Source organism: Carica papaya, chromosome 5 (genome assembly GCF_054855325.1).
Source record: "Carica papaya isolate Zhongbai chromosome 5, ASM5485532v1, whole genome shotgun sequence".
Classification (NCBI taxonomy): Eukaryota; Viridiplantae; Streptophyta; class Magnoliopsida; order Brassicales; family Caricaceae; genus Carica; species Carica papaya.
Genome location: NC_142313.1, coordinates 31,167,168 through 31,180,186, shown reverse-complemented (window position 1 = coordinate 31,180,186; position 13,019 = coordinate 31,167,168). Strand labels below are relative to the sequence as shown.

The 13,019-nt window shown below is 46.3% G+C and overlaps 6 non-coding genes and 17 pseudogenes across 6 annotated transcripts; all 23 read left to right on the top strand.

Annotated features, from left to right (window-relative positions):
- Positions 1–116: 116 nt before the first annotated feature.
- LOC148264173 (5S ribosomal RNA) lies at positions 117–235 on the top strand (annotated as a pseudogene).
- Positions 236–440: 205 nt separating this feature from the next.
- LOC148264172 (5S ribosomal RNA) lies at positions 441–559 on the top strand (annotated as a pseudogene).
- Positions 560–2,404: 1,845 nt separating this feature from the next.
- Positions 2,405–2,523, top strand: LOC148264171 (5S ribosomal RNA; annotated as a pseudogene).
- A 288-nt stretch (positions 2,524–2,811) lies between these two features.
- Positions 2,812–2,930, top strand: LOC148264170 (5S ribosomal RNA). The gene has a single exon (XR_015820678.1). It is a non-coding gene; the product is annotated as a 5S ribosomal RNA (ribosomal RNA).
- Positions 2,931–3,135: 205 nt separating this feature from the next.
- LOC148264169 (5S ribosomal RNA) lies at positions 3,136–3,254 on the top strand (annotated as a pseudogene).
- Positions 3,255–4,137: 883 nt separating this feature from the next.
- Positions 4,138–4,256, top strand: LOC148264168 (5S ribosomal RNA; annotated as a pseudogene).
- Positions 4,257–4,465: 209 nt separating this feature from the next.
- LOC148264167 (5S ribosomal RNA) lies at positions 4,466–4,583 on the top strand (annotated as a pseudogene).
- Positions 4,584–5,146: 563 nt separating this feature from the next.
- On the top strand, positions 5,147–5,265 carry LOC148264166 (5S ribosomal RNA; annotated as a pseudogene).
- Positions 5,266–5,470: 205 nt separating this feature from the next.
- On the top strand, positions 5,471–5,589 carry LOC148264165 (5S ribosomal RNA). Its single transcript, XR_015819839.1, has one exon. It is a non-coding gene; the product is annotated as a 5S ribosomal RNA (ribosomal RNA).
- A 560-nt stretch (positions 5,590–6,149) lies between these two features.
- LOC148264164 (5S ribosomal RNA) lies at positions 6,150–6,268 on the top strand. Its single transcript, XR_015820872.1, has one exon. It is a non-coding gene; the product is annotated as a 5S ribosomal RNA (ribosomal RNA).
- A 577-nt stretch (positions 6,269–6,845) lies between these two features.
- On the top strand, positions 6,846–6,964 carry LOC148264163 (5S ribosomal RNA; annotated as a pseudogene).
- Positions 6,965–7,168: 204 nt separating this feature from the next.
- Positions 7,169–7,287, top strand: LOC148264162 (5S ribosomal RNA). Its single transcript, XR_015820132.1, has one exon. It is a non-coding gene; the product is annotated as a 5S ribosomal RNA (ribosomal RNA).
- Positions 7,288–7,492: 205 nt separating this feature from the next.
- On the top strand, positions 7,493–7,611 carry LOC148264161 (5S ribosomal RNA; annotated as a pseudogene).
- A 205-nt stretch (positions 7,612–7,816) lies between these two features.
- On the top strand, positions 7,817–7,935 carry LOC148264160 (5S ribosomal RNA; annotated as a pseudogene).
- Positions 7,936–8,139: 204 nt separating this feature from the next.
- Positions 8,140–8,258, top strand: LOC148264159 (5S ribosomal RNA; annotated as a pseudogene).
- Positions 8,259–8,467: 209 nt separating this feature from the next.
- On the top strand, positions 8,468–8,586 carry LOC148264158 (5S ribosomal RNA; annotated as a pseudogene).
- Positions 8,587–9,148: 562 nt separating this feature from the next.
- LOC148264157 (5S ribosomal RNA) lies at positions 9,149–9,267 on the top strand. The gene has a single exon (XR_015819615.1). It is a non-coding gene; the product is annotated as a 5S ribosomal RNA (ribosomal RNA).
- A 561-nt stretch (positions 9,268–9,828) lies between these two features.
- On the top strand, positions 9,829–9,947 carry LOC148264156 (5S ribosomal RNA; annotated as a pseudogene).
- A 208-nt stretch (positions 9,948–10,155) lies between these two features.
- LOC148264155 (5S ribosomal RNA) lies at positions 10,156–10,274 on the top strand (annotated as a pseudogene).
- A 561-nt stretch (positions 10,275–10,835) lies between these two features.
- LOC148264154 (5S ribosomal RNA) lies at positions 10,836–10,953 on the top strand (annotated as a pseudogene).
- A 531-nt stretch (positions 10,954–11,484) lies between these two features.
- On the top strand, positions 11,485–11,603 carry LOC148264153 (5S ribosomal RNA). The gene has a single exon (XR_015820728.1). It is a non-coding gene; the product is annotated as a 5S ribosomal RNA (ribosomal RNA).
- Positions 11,604–12,517: 914 nt separating this feature from the next.
- On the top strand, positions 12,518–12,635 carry LOC148264152 (5S ribosomal RNA; annotated as a pseudogene).
- Positions 12,636–12,837: 202 nt separating this feature from the next.
- Positions 12,838–12,956, top strand: LOC148264151 (5S ribosomal RNA; annotated as a pseudogene).
- The last annotated feature ends 63 nt before the right edge of the window (positions 12,957–13,019 follow it).

Genomic DNA, 13,019 nt, shown 5'->3' with positions numbered 1-13,019 from the left:
ATTTTACTTGATATTAGAAGGAGAACGGGAGGTGCAGTGCGCACGCACAAGGATACAAATGATGGGAGGGGGAAGAAAGGGGAATGCGTTTATGTATTTGTAGCGCAAAATTAAACAGGTGCGATCATACCAGCACTAATGCACCGGATCCCATCAGAACTCCGCAGTGAAGTGTGCTTGGGCGAGATTAGTACTCGGATGTGTGACCTCTTAGGAAGTCCTCGTGTCGCACTAATTTTTTTTCAAACGGGTCGTTCGACGTTACGCGCGTCTGGAACTAGGGTCCGCTGGTTTATACGCAAATGTGAGTCAAGAAGCAGGGGCATTTTAATCGATATTAGAACGAGAATGAGAGGTAAAGTGTGAACGCACAAGGAAACAAATGACGGGAGGGGGAAGAAATGAGAAGGAGTGTTTGTATTTGTGGCACGAAATTAAACAGGTGCGATCATACCAGCACTAAAGCTCCGGATCCCATCAGAACGCCGCAGTTAAGTGTGTTTGGGCGAGAGTACTACTCGGAAGGGTCACCACCTGGGAAGCCCTCGTGTTGCACCTATTTTTTTTTCAGATGGGTTGTTCGACATTAAGCGCGAATGGAATTATAAACCGCTTGTTCATTTGCAAAGGTGAGTCACGGTGCCGGGGTATATTACTTGATATTAGAACGAGAAAGAGAGATGCAGAGTGCACGCACAAGGAAACAAATGACGGGAGGGGGGATAGAAGGAGAAAGAGTGTATGTATTTATAGTGTAGAATGACTAATGCAACAGATTCTATCAGAACTCCGCAGTTAAGGGTGCTTGGGCGGAAAAAGTACTCGGATGGGTGACCTCCTGCGAAGTCCTTATATTTCACCCATTTTCTTGGGAGGTCCACGTGTTGCACCCGTCTTTTTCAGATGATTCTTTCGACGTTATGCGCGACTTGATTTATGGTCCGCAGGTTTATTCCCAAATGTGAGTCACGGCGCCGTGGCATTTTACTTGATATTAGAACGAGTACGGGAGGTGCAGTGCGCACGCACAAGGAAATAAATGACGGGATGAGGAAGAAAAGAAAAGGAGTGTAGGCATTTGAAGCGCAAAATTAAACAAGTGGCATCATACCAGCACAAATGCACTGGATCCCATCAGAACTCTGCAGTTTAGTGTGCTTGGGAAAGAATAGTACTCGGATGGGTGACCTCTTGGGAAGTCCTCGTATCGCAACAATTTTTTTTTAGATGGGACGTTCGACGTTACACGCGACTGGAACTATGTTCAGCTGGTTTATACGCAAATGTGAGTCAAGAATCAGGGGCATTTTAATCGATATTAGAACGAGAAGGAGAGGTGCAGTGTGAACGCACAAGGAAACAAATGATGGGAGGGGGGAAGGGAAGAAGGAGTGTATGTATTTTCAGCATGAAATTAAACAGGTGCGGTTATACCAGCACTAATGCATCAGATTATATCAGAACTCCGTAGGTAAGGGTGCTTGGGCGAAAGTAGTACTAGCATGGGTTACCTCCTGCGAAGTCCTTATATTTCACCCATTTTCTTGTGAAGTCCTCGTGTTGCACCCATTTTTTTGCAGATGATTCTTTCGACGTTACGCGCGACTTGAATTATGGTCCTCAGGTTTATTAGCAAATGTGAGTCACGGCGCTGTAGCATTTTACTTGATATTAGAATGAGAACGGGAGGTGCAGTGCACACGCACAAGGAAACAAATGACGGGAGGGGGAAGAAAGGGGAATGAGTTTATGTCTTTGTAGCGCAAAATTAAACAGGTGCAATCATACCAGCACTAATGCACCGGATCCCATCAGAACTCCGCAGTGAAGTGTGCTTGGGCGAGATTAGTATTCGGATGGGTTGTTCGACGTTACACGCGAATGAAATTATAAACCACTGGTTTATTTGCAAATGTGAGTCACAGTGCCGGGGCATATTACTTGATATTAGAATGAGAAAGAGAGATGCAGAGTGCACGCACAAGGAAACAAATGACGGGAGGGGGATGGGGGGAGAAAGAGTGTATGTATTTGCAGTGCAGAATGAAACAGGTGCGATCATACCAGCACTAATGCAACGGATTCTATCAGAACTCCGCAGGTAAGGGTGCTTGGGCGAGAGTAGTACTAGCATGGGTTACCTCCGGCGAAGTCCTTATATTTCACCCATTTTCTTGTGAAGTCCTCGTGTTACACCCATTTTTTTGCAGATGATTATTTCGACGTTACGCGCGACTTGAATTATGGTCCTCAGGTCTATTCGCAAATGTGAGTCACGGCACCGTAGTATTTTACTTGATATTAGAACGAGCACGGGAGGTGCAGTATGCACGCACAAGGAAACAAATGACGGGAAAGGGAAGAGAGGAGAAGGAGTTTATGTATTTGCAGAGCAAAATTAAATGGGTGCGATCATACCAGCACTAATGCACTGCATCCCATCAGAACTCTGTAGTTAAGTGTGCTTGGGCGAGAGTAGTACTCGGATGGGTGACCTCCTGGGAAGTCCTTGTGTTGCACTAATTTTTTTTCAGACGGGTCGTTCGACGTTATGCGCGACTGGAACTATTGTCCGCTGGTTTATACGCAAATGTGAGTCAAGAATCAGGGGTATTTTAATCGATATTAGAATGAGAAGGAGAGGTGCAGTGTGAACGCACAACGAAACAAATGATGGGAGTCACGGCGCTGTAGTATTTTACTTGATATTAGAAGGAGAATGGGAGGTGCAGTGCGCACGCACAAGGATACAAATGACGGGAGGGGGAAGAAAGGGGAATGAGTTTATGTATTTGTAGCGCAAAATTAAACAGGTGCGATCATACCAGCACTAATGCACCGGATCCCATCAGAACTCCGCAGTGAAGTGTGCTTGGGCGAGATTAGTACTCAGATGGGTGACCTCCTAGGAAGTCCTCGTGTCGCACTAATTTTTTTTCAAACGGGTCGTTCGACGTTACGCGCGTCTGGAACTAGGGTCCGCTGGTTTATACGCAAACGTGAGTCAAGAAGCAGGGGCATTTTAATCGATATTAGAACGAGAATGAGACGTGAAGTGTGAACGCACAAGGAAACAAATGACGGGAGGGGGAAGAAATGAGAAAGAGTGTATGTATTTGCAGCACGAAATCAAACAGGTGCGATCATACCAGCACTAAAGCTCCGGATCCCATCAGAACGCCGCAGTTAAGTGTGTTTGGGCGAGAGTAGTACTCGGATGGGTCACCACCTGGGAAGCTCTCGTGTTCCACCTATTTTTTTTTCGGATGGGATGTTCGACGTTACGCGCGAATGGAATTATAAATCGCTGGTTCATTTGCAAAGGTGAGTCACGGTGCCGGGGTATATTACTTGATATTAGAACGAGAAAGAGAGATGCAGAGTGCACGCACAAGGAAACAAATGACGGGAGGGGGGATAAAAGGAGAAAGAGTGTATGTATTTGCAGTGCAGAATGAAACATGAGGGATCATACCAGCACTAATGCAACGGATTCTATCAGAACTCCACAGTTAAGGGTGCTTGGGCGAAAAAAGTATTCGGATGGTTGACCTCCTGCGAAGTCCTTATATTTCACCCATTTTCTTGGGAGGTCCTCGTTTGCACCCGTCTTTTTGCAGATGATTCTTTCGACGTTATGCGCGACTTGATTTATGGTCTGTAGGTTTCTTCGCAAATGTGAGTCACGGCGCCGTGGCATTTTACTTGATATTAGAACGAGTACAGGAGGTGCAGTGCGCACGCACAAGGAAACAAATGACGGGATGAGGAAGAAAAGAAAAGGAGTGTAGGCATTTGAAGCGCAAAATTAAACAAGTGGCATCATACCAGCACTAATGCACTGGATCCCATCAGAACTCTGCAGTTTAGTGTGCTTGGGAGAGAATAGTACTCGGATGGGTGACCTCTTGGGAAGTCCTCGTATCGCAACAATTTTTTTTTAGATGGGTCGTTCGACGTTACACGCGACTGGAACTATGGTCAGCTGGTTTATACGCAAATGTGAGTCAAGAATTAGGGGCATTTTAATCGATATTAGAACGAGAAGGAGAGGTGCAGTGTGAACGCACAACGAAACAAATGATGGGAGGGGGGGAGGGAAGAAGGAGTGTATGTATTTTCAACCCGAAATTAAATAGGTGCGCTCACACCAGCACAAATGCACCGGATCCCATCAGAACTCCGCAGTTAAGTGTGCTTTGACGAAAATAGTACAATGATGGGTTACCTCCTGGGAAGTTCTCGTGTTGCACCCATTTTCTTTTTTTCAGATGTGCCGTTCAACGTTACGCGCGACTTTAATTATGGTCCGCAGATTTATTCGCAAATGTGAGTCACGGCGATGTGGAATTTTACTTGATATTTGAACGAGAACGAGAGGCACAGTGCGCACGCACAAGGAAACAAATGACGGGAGGGGGAAGAACGGAGAAGTAGTTTATGTATTTGCAGCGCGAACTTAAACGGGTGCGATCAAACCAGCACTAATGCACCGGATCCATCAGAACTCCGTAGTTAAGTGTGCTTGGGCGAGAGTAGTACTCGGATGGGTGACCTCCTGGGAAGTCCTCGCGTCGCACTAATTTTTTTTTTTAGACGGGTCGTTCGACGTTACGCGCGACTGGAACTAGGGTCCACTGGTTTATACGCAAATGTGAGTCAAGAAGCAGGGGCATTTTAATCGATATTAGAACGACAAGGAGAGATGCAGAGTGCACGCACAAGGAAACAAATGACGGGAGGGGGGATGGAGGGAGAAAAAGTTTATGTATTTGCAGCGCAGAATGAAACATGAGCAATCATACCAGCACCAATGCAACGGATTCTATCAGAACTCCGCAAGTTAAGGGTGCTTGGGCGAGAGTAGCACTAGGATGGGTGACCTCCTGCGAAGTCCTTATATTTCACCCATTTTCTTAGGAAGTCCTCGTGTTGCACCCATTTTTTTGCAGATGATTCTTTTGACTTTACATGCGACTTGAATTATGGTCCTCAGGTTCATTCGCAAATGTGAGTCACGGCGCTGTAGCATTTTACTTGATATTAGAACGAGAACGGGAGCTGCTGTGCGCACGCACAAGGAAACAAATGACGAGAGGGGGACGAAAAGAGAAGGAGTGTATGTATTTGCAGCGGGAAATTAAACAGGTGCAATCATTCCAGCAGTAATGCACCGGATCCCATCAGAACTCCGCAGTTCAGTGTGCTTCGGCGAGAGTAGTACTTAGATGGGTGACCTCTTGGGAAGTCCTCGTGTCGCACCAATTTTTTTTCAGACGGGTCGTTCGACATTACGCGCGACTGGAACTAGGGTCCGCTGGTTTATACGCAAATGTTAGTCAAGAAGCAGGGGCATTTTAATCGATATTAGAACGAGAATGAGAGGTGAAGTGTGAACGCACAAGGAAACAAATGACGGGAGGGGGAAGAAAGGAGAAGGAGTGTATGTATTTGCAGCGCGAAAGTAAATAGGTGCGATCATACCAGCACTAAAGCTCCGGATCCCATCAGAACTCCGCAGTTAAGTGTGCTTGGGCAAGGGTAGTACTCGGATGGGTGACCTCCTGGGAAGTCCTCGTGTCGCACTAATTTTTTTTTCAGATGGGTCGTACGACGTTACGCGCGAATAGAATTATAAACCGCTGGTTCATTTGCAAAGATGAGTCACGGTGCCGGGGCATATTACTTGATATTAGAACGAGAAAGAGAGATGCAGAGTGCACGCACAAGGAAACAAATGACGGGAGGGGGATGGGAGGAGAAAGAGTGTATGTATTTGCAGTGCAGAATGAAACATGAGGGATCATACCAGCACTAATGCAACGGATTCTATCAGAACTCCGCAGTTAAGGGTGCTCGGGCGAGAAAAGTACGCGGATGGGTGACCTCCTGCGAAGTCCTTATATTTCACCCATTTTCTTAGGAGGTCCTCGTGTTGCACCCATCTTTTTGCAGATGATTCTTTCGACGTTACGCGCGACTTGATTTATGGTTCGCAGGTTTATTCGCAAATGTGAGTCACGGCGTCGTGGCATTTTACTTGATATTAGAACGAGTACGGGAGGTGCAGTGCGCACGCACAAGGAAACAAATGACGGGATGAGGAAGAAAAGAGAAGGAGTGTATGTATTTGCAGCGCGAAATTAAACAGGTGCGATCATACCAGCACTAATGCACCGGATCCCATCAGAACTCCGCAGTTAAGTGTGCTTGGGCGAGAGTAGTACTCGGATGGGTGACCACTTGGGAAGCCCTCGTGTTGCACCAATTTTTTTTCGGATGGGTTGTTCGACATTACGCGCGAAAGGAATTATAAACTGCTAGTTCATTTGCAAAGGTGAGTCACGGTGCCAGGGCATATTACTTGATATTAGAACGAGAAAGAGAGATGCAGAGTGCACGCACAAGGAAACAAATGACGGGAGGGGGGATGGAAGGAGAAAGAGTGTATGTATTTGCACTGCAGAATGAAACATGAGGGATCATACCCGCACTAATGCAACGGATTCTATCAGAACTCCGTAGATAAGGGTGCCTTATATTTCACCCATTTTCTTGTGAAGTCCTCGTGTTGCACCCATTTTCTTGTGAAGTCCTCGTGTTGCACCCATTTTCTTGTGAAGTCCTCGTGTTGCACCCATTTTTTTACAGATAATTCTTTCGATGTTATGCGCGACTTGAATTATGGTCCTCAGGTTTATTCGCAAATGTGAGTCACGGCGCCGTGGCATATTACTTGATATTAGAACGAGAACGGGAGGTGCAGTGCGCACGCACAAGGAAACAAATGACGGGAGGGGGAAGAAAGGGGAATGAGTTTATGTATTTGCAGCGCGAAATTAAACAGGTGCGATCACACCAGCATTAATGCACTGGATCCCATCAGAACTCCGCAGTTATGTGTGCTTGGGAGAGATTAGTACTCGAATGGGTGACCTCCTGGGAAGTCCTTGTGTCGCACCAATTTTTTTCAGACGGGTCGTTCGACGTTACGCGCGTCTGGAACTAGGGTCTGCTGGTTTATACGCAAATGTGAGTCAAGAAGCAGGGGCATTTTAATCGATATTAGAACGAGAATGAGAGGTGAAGTGTGAACGCACAAGGAAACAAATGACGGGAGGGGGAAGAAAGGAGAAGGAGTGTATGTATTTGTAGTGCGAAATTAAATAGGTGCGATTATACCAGCACTAAAGCTCCGGATCCCATCAGAACTCCGCAGTTAAGTGTGCTTAGGCGAGAGTAGTACTCGGATGGGTGACCACTTGGGAAGCCCTCGTGTTGCACCTATTTTTTTTCAGATGGGTTGTTCGACGTTACGCGTGAATGGAATTATAAACCACTGGTTCATTTGCAAAGGTGAGTCACGTTGCCGAGGCATATAACTTGATATTAGAACGAGAAAGAGAGATGCAGAGTTCACGCACAAGGAAATAAATGACGGGAGGGGGAAGAAAGGAGAAGGAGTTTATGTATTTGCAGTGCAAAATTAAACAGGTGCGATCATACCAGCACAAATACAACCGATCCCATCATAACTCCGCAGTTAAGTGTGCTTGGGCGAGAGTAGTACTCGGATGGGTGACCACTTGGGAAGTTCTCGTGTTGCACCCATTTTTTTGCAGATGATTCTTTTGACGTTACGCGCGACTTGAATTTTGGTCCTCAGGTTTATTCGCAAATGTGAGTCACGGCATCGTAACATTTTACTTGATATTAAAATGAGCACGGGAGGTACAGTGCCCACGCACAAGGAAACAAATGACGGGAGGGGGAAGAAAGGAGAAGGAGTTTATGTATTTGCAGCGCGAAATTAAACGGGTGCGATCATACCAGCACTAATGCAATGGATCCCATCATAACTCTGCAGTTAAGTGTGCTTGGGCGAGAGTAGTACTCGGATGGGTGACCTCCTGGGAAGTTCTCGTGTCGCACAAATTTTTTTTCAGACGGGTCGTTCGACGTTACGCGCGACTGGAACTATGGTCCACTGGTTTATACGAAAATGTGAGTCAAGAATCTGGGGCATTTTAATCGATATTAGAATGAGAAGGAGAGGTGCAGTGTGAACGCACAAGGAAACAAATGATGGGAGGGGGGGAGGGAAGAAGGAGTATATGTATTTTCAGCACGAAATTAAACAAGTGCGGTCACACCAGCACAAATCCACCGGATCCCATCAGAACTCCGCAGTTAAGTGTGCTTTGGTGAAAGTAGTACAATGATGGGTTACCTCCTGGGAAGTTCTCGTGTTGCACCCATTTTCTTTTTTTTAGATGTGCAGTTCGACGTTACGCGCGACTTTAATTATGGTCCGCAGATTTATTCGCAAATGTGAGTCACGGCGCCGTGGCATTTTACTTGATATTTGAACGAGAACGAGAGGTGCAGTGCGCAGGCACAAGGAAACAAATGACGGGAGGGGGAAGAAAGGAGAAGGAGTTTATGTATTTGCAGCGCGAAATTAAACAAGTGCGATCATACCAACACTAATGCACCGGATCACATCAGAACTCCGCAGTTAAGTGTGTTTGAGCGAGAGTAGTACTCGGATGGGTTACCTCCTGGGAAGTCCTCGTGTCGCACTAATTTTTTTTTCAGACGGGTCGTTCGACGTTACGCGCGACTGGAACTAGGGTCCACTGGTTTATATGCAAATGTGAGTCAAGAAGCAGGGGCATTTTAATCGATATTAGAACGAGAAGGAGAGATGCAGAGTGCACGCACAAGGAAACAAATGACGGGAGGGGGGATGGAGGGAGAAAAAGTGTATGTATTTGCAACGCATAATGAAACATGAGCAATCATACCAGCACCAATGCAACGGATTCTATCAGAACTCCGCAAGTTAAGGGTGCTTGGGCGAGAGTCACACTAGGATGGGTGACCTCCTGCGAAGTTCTTATATTTCACCAATTTTCTTAGGAAGTCCTCGTGTTGCACCCATTTTTTTGCAGATGATTCTTTCGACGATACGTGCGACTTGAATTATAGTCCTCAGGTTTATTCGCAAATGTGAGTCACGGCACCGTAGCATTTTATTTGATATTAGAACGAGCATGGAAGGTGCAGTGCGCACGCACAAGGAAACAAATGACGGGAGGGGGAAGAAAGGAGAAGGAGTTTATGTATTTGCAGCGCGGAATTAAACGGGTGCGATCATACCAGCATTAATGCACCGAATCCCATCAGAACTTCGCAGTTAAGTGTGCTTGGGCGAGAGTAGTACTCGGATGGGTGACCTCTTGGGAAGTCCTCGTGTCGCACCAATTTTTTTTAAGACGGGTCGTTCGACGTTACGCGCGACTGGAAATGGGGTCCGCTAGTTTATACGCAAATGAGAGTTAAGAAGCAGGGGCATTTTAATCGATATTAGAATGAGAAGGAGAGATGCAGAGTGCACGCACAAGGAAACAAATGACGGGAGGGGGGATGGAGGGAGAAAAAGTGTATGTATTTGCAGCGAATAATGAAACATGAGCAATCATACCAGCACCAATGCAACAGATTCTATCAGAACTCCGCAAGTTAAGGGTGCTTGGGCGAGAGTAGCACTAGGATGGGTGACCTCCTGCGAAGTCGTTATATTTCACCCATTTTCTTAGGAAGTCCTCGTGTTGCACCCATTTTTTTGCAGATGATTCTTTCGACGATACGCGCGACTTGAATTATGGTCCTCAGGTTTATTCGCAAATGTGAGTCACGGCACCGTAGCATTTTACTTGATATTAGAACGAGCACGGGAGGTGCAATGCGCGCGCACAAGGAAACAAATGACGGGAGGGGGAAGAAAGGAGAAGGAGTTTATGTATTTGCAGCGCGGAATTAAACGGGTGCGATCAAACCAGCACAAATGCACCGGATCCCATCAGAACTCCGCAGTTAAGTGTGCTTTGGCGAAAGTAGTACAATGATGGGTTACCTCCTGGGAAGTTCTCGTGTTGCACCCATTTTCTTTTTTTCAGATGTGCCGTTCGACGTTACGCGCGTCTTTAATTATGGTCCACAGATTTATTCGCAAATTTGAGCCACGTGCCGTGGCATTTTACTTGATATTTAAACGAGAACGAGAGGTGAAGTGCGAACACACAAGGAAACAAATGACGGGAGGGGGAAAAAAGGAGAAGGAGTGTATGTATTTGTAGTGCGAAATTAAACAGGTGCGATCATACCAGCACTAAAGCTCCGGATCCCATCAGAACTCCGCAGTTAAGTGTGCTTGGGCCAGAGTAGTACTTGGATGGGTGACCACTTGGGAAGCCCTCGTGTTGCACTAATTTTTTTTCGGATGGGTTGTTCGACGTTACGCGCGAATGGAATTATAAACCGTTGGTTCATTTGCAAAGGTGAGTCACGTTGCCGGGGCATATAACTTGATATTAGAACGAGAAAGAGAGATGTAGAGTGCACGCACAAGGAAACAAATGACGGGAGAGGGGATGGAAGGAGAAAGAGTGTATGTATTTGTAGTGCAAATTGAAACATGAGGGATCATACCAGCACTAATGCAACGGATTCTATCAGAACTCCGCAGTTAAGGGTGCTTGGGCGAGAAAAGTACTCAGATGGGTGACCTCCTGCGAAGTCCTTATTTTTCACCCATTTTCTTGGGAGGTCCTCGTGTTGCACCCATCTTTTTGCAGATGATTCTTTCGACGTTACGCGCGACTTGATTTATGGTCCGCAGATTTATTCGTAAATGTGAGTCACGGCGCCGTGGCATTTTACTTGATATTAGAACGAGTACGGGAGGTGCAGTGCGCATGCACAAGGAAGCAAATGACGGGATGAGGAAGAAAAGAGAATGAGTGTATGTATTTGAAGCGCAAAATTAAACATGTGGCATCATACCAGCACTACTGCACTGGATCTCATCAAAACTCTGCAGTTAAGTGTGCTTGGGCGAGAGTAGTACTCGGATGGATGACCTCTTGGGAAGTCCTCGTATCGCAACAATTTTTTTTCAGATGGGTCGTTCGACGTTACGCGCGACTGGAACTATGGTCCGCTGGTTTATACGCAAATGTGAGTCAAGAATCAGGGGCATTTTAATCGATATTAGAACGAGAAGAAGTGGTGCAGTGTGAACGCACAAGGAAACAAATGATGGGATGGGGGAGGGAAGAAGGAGTGTATGTATTTTCAGCACGAAATTAAACAGGTGCGGTCACACTAGCACAAATGCACCGGATCCCATCAGAACTTCGCAGTTAATTGTGGTTTGGCATAAGTAGTAAAAGGATGGGTTACCTCCTGGGAAGTTCTCGTGTTGCACCCATTTTCTTTTTTTCAGATGTGCCGTTCGACGTTACGCGCGACTTTAATTATGGTCCGCAGATTTATTCGCAAATGTGAGTCACGGCGCCGTGGCATTTTACTTGATATTTGAACGAGAACGAGAGGTACAGTGCGCACACACAAGGAAACAAATGACGGGAGGGGGAAGAAAGGAGAACGAGTTTATGTATTTACAGTGCGAAATTAAACAAGTGCGATCATACTAGCACTAATGCACCGGATCTCATCAGATCTCCGCAGTTAAGTGTGCTTGGGCGAGAGTAGTACTCGGATGGGTGACCTCCTGGGAAGTCCTTGTGTCGCACTAATTTTTTTTCAGACGTGTCGTTCGACGTTACGCGCGACTGGAACTAGGGTCCGCTGGTTTATACGCAAATGTGAGTCAAGAAGTAAGGGCATTTTAATCGATATTAGAACGAGAAGGAGAGGTGCAGTGTGAACGCACAAGGAAACAATTGATGGGAGGGGGAGGGAAGGAGAAAACATGTATGTATTTGCAGCGCAGAATGAAACAGGTGCGATCATACGAGCATTAATGCAGCGGATTCTATCAGAACTCCGTAGGTAAGGGTGCTTGGGCGAGAGTAGTAATAGCCTGGGTTACCTCTTGCGAAGTCCTTTTATTTCACCCATTTTCTTGTGAAGTCCTCGTGTTGCACCTATTTTTTCTTGGATGGGTTTATCGACGTTACGCGCGAATGGAATTATAAACCGCTGGTTCATTTGTAAAGGTAAGTCACGGTGCCGGTGCATATTACTTGATATTAGAACGAGAAAGAGAGATGCAGAGTGCACGCACAAGGAAACAAATGACGGGAGGGTGGATGGGAGGAGAAAAATGTATGTATTTGCAGCGCAGAATGAAACATGAGAGATCATACCAGCACTAATGCAACGGATTCTATCAGAACTCCGCAGTTAAGGGTGCTTGGGCGAGAAAAGTACTCGGATGGGTGACATCCTGCGAAGTCCTTATATTTCACCCATTTTCTTGGGAGGTCCTCGTGTTGCACCCATCTTTTTGCAGATGATTCTTTCGACGTTACGCGCGACTTGATTTATGGTCCGCAGGTTTATTCGCAAATGTGAGTCATGGCGCCGTGGCATTTTACTTGATATTAGAACGAGTACGGGAGGTGCAGTGCGCACGCACAAGGAAACAAATGACGGGAGGAGGAAGAAAAGAGAAGGAGTGTATGTATTTGAAGCGCAAAATTAAACAAGTGGCATCATACCAGCACTAATGCACTGGATCCCATCAGAACTCTGTAGTTAAGCGTGCTTGGGCGAGAGTAGTACTCGGATGGATGACCTCTTGGGAAGTCCTCGTATCGCAACAATTTTTTTTCAGATGGGTCGTTCGACGTTACGCGCGACTGGAACTATGGTCCGCTGGTTTATACGCAAATGTGAGTCAAGAATCAGGGGCATTTTAATCGATATTAGAACGAGAATGAGAGGTGCAGTGTGAACGCACAAGGAAACAAATGACGGGAGGGGGAAGAAAGGAGGAGTGTATGTATTTGCAGCGCGAAATTAGAGAGGTGCGATCACAGCAGCACTAAAGCCCGGGATCCCATCAGAACTCCGCAGTTAAGTGTGCTTGGGCGAGAGTAGTACTCGGATGGTTGCCCACCTGGGAAGCCCTCGTGTTGCACCTATTTTTTTTCGGATGGGTTGTTCGATGTTACGTGCGAATGGAATTATAAACCGCTGGTTCATTT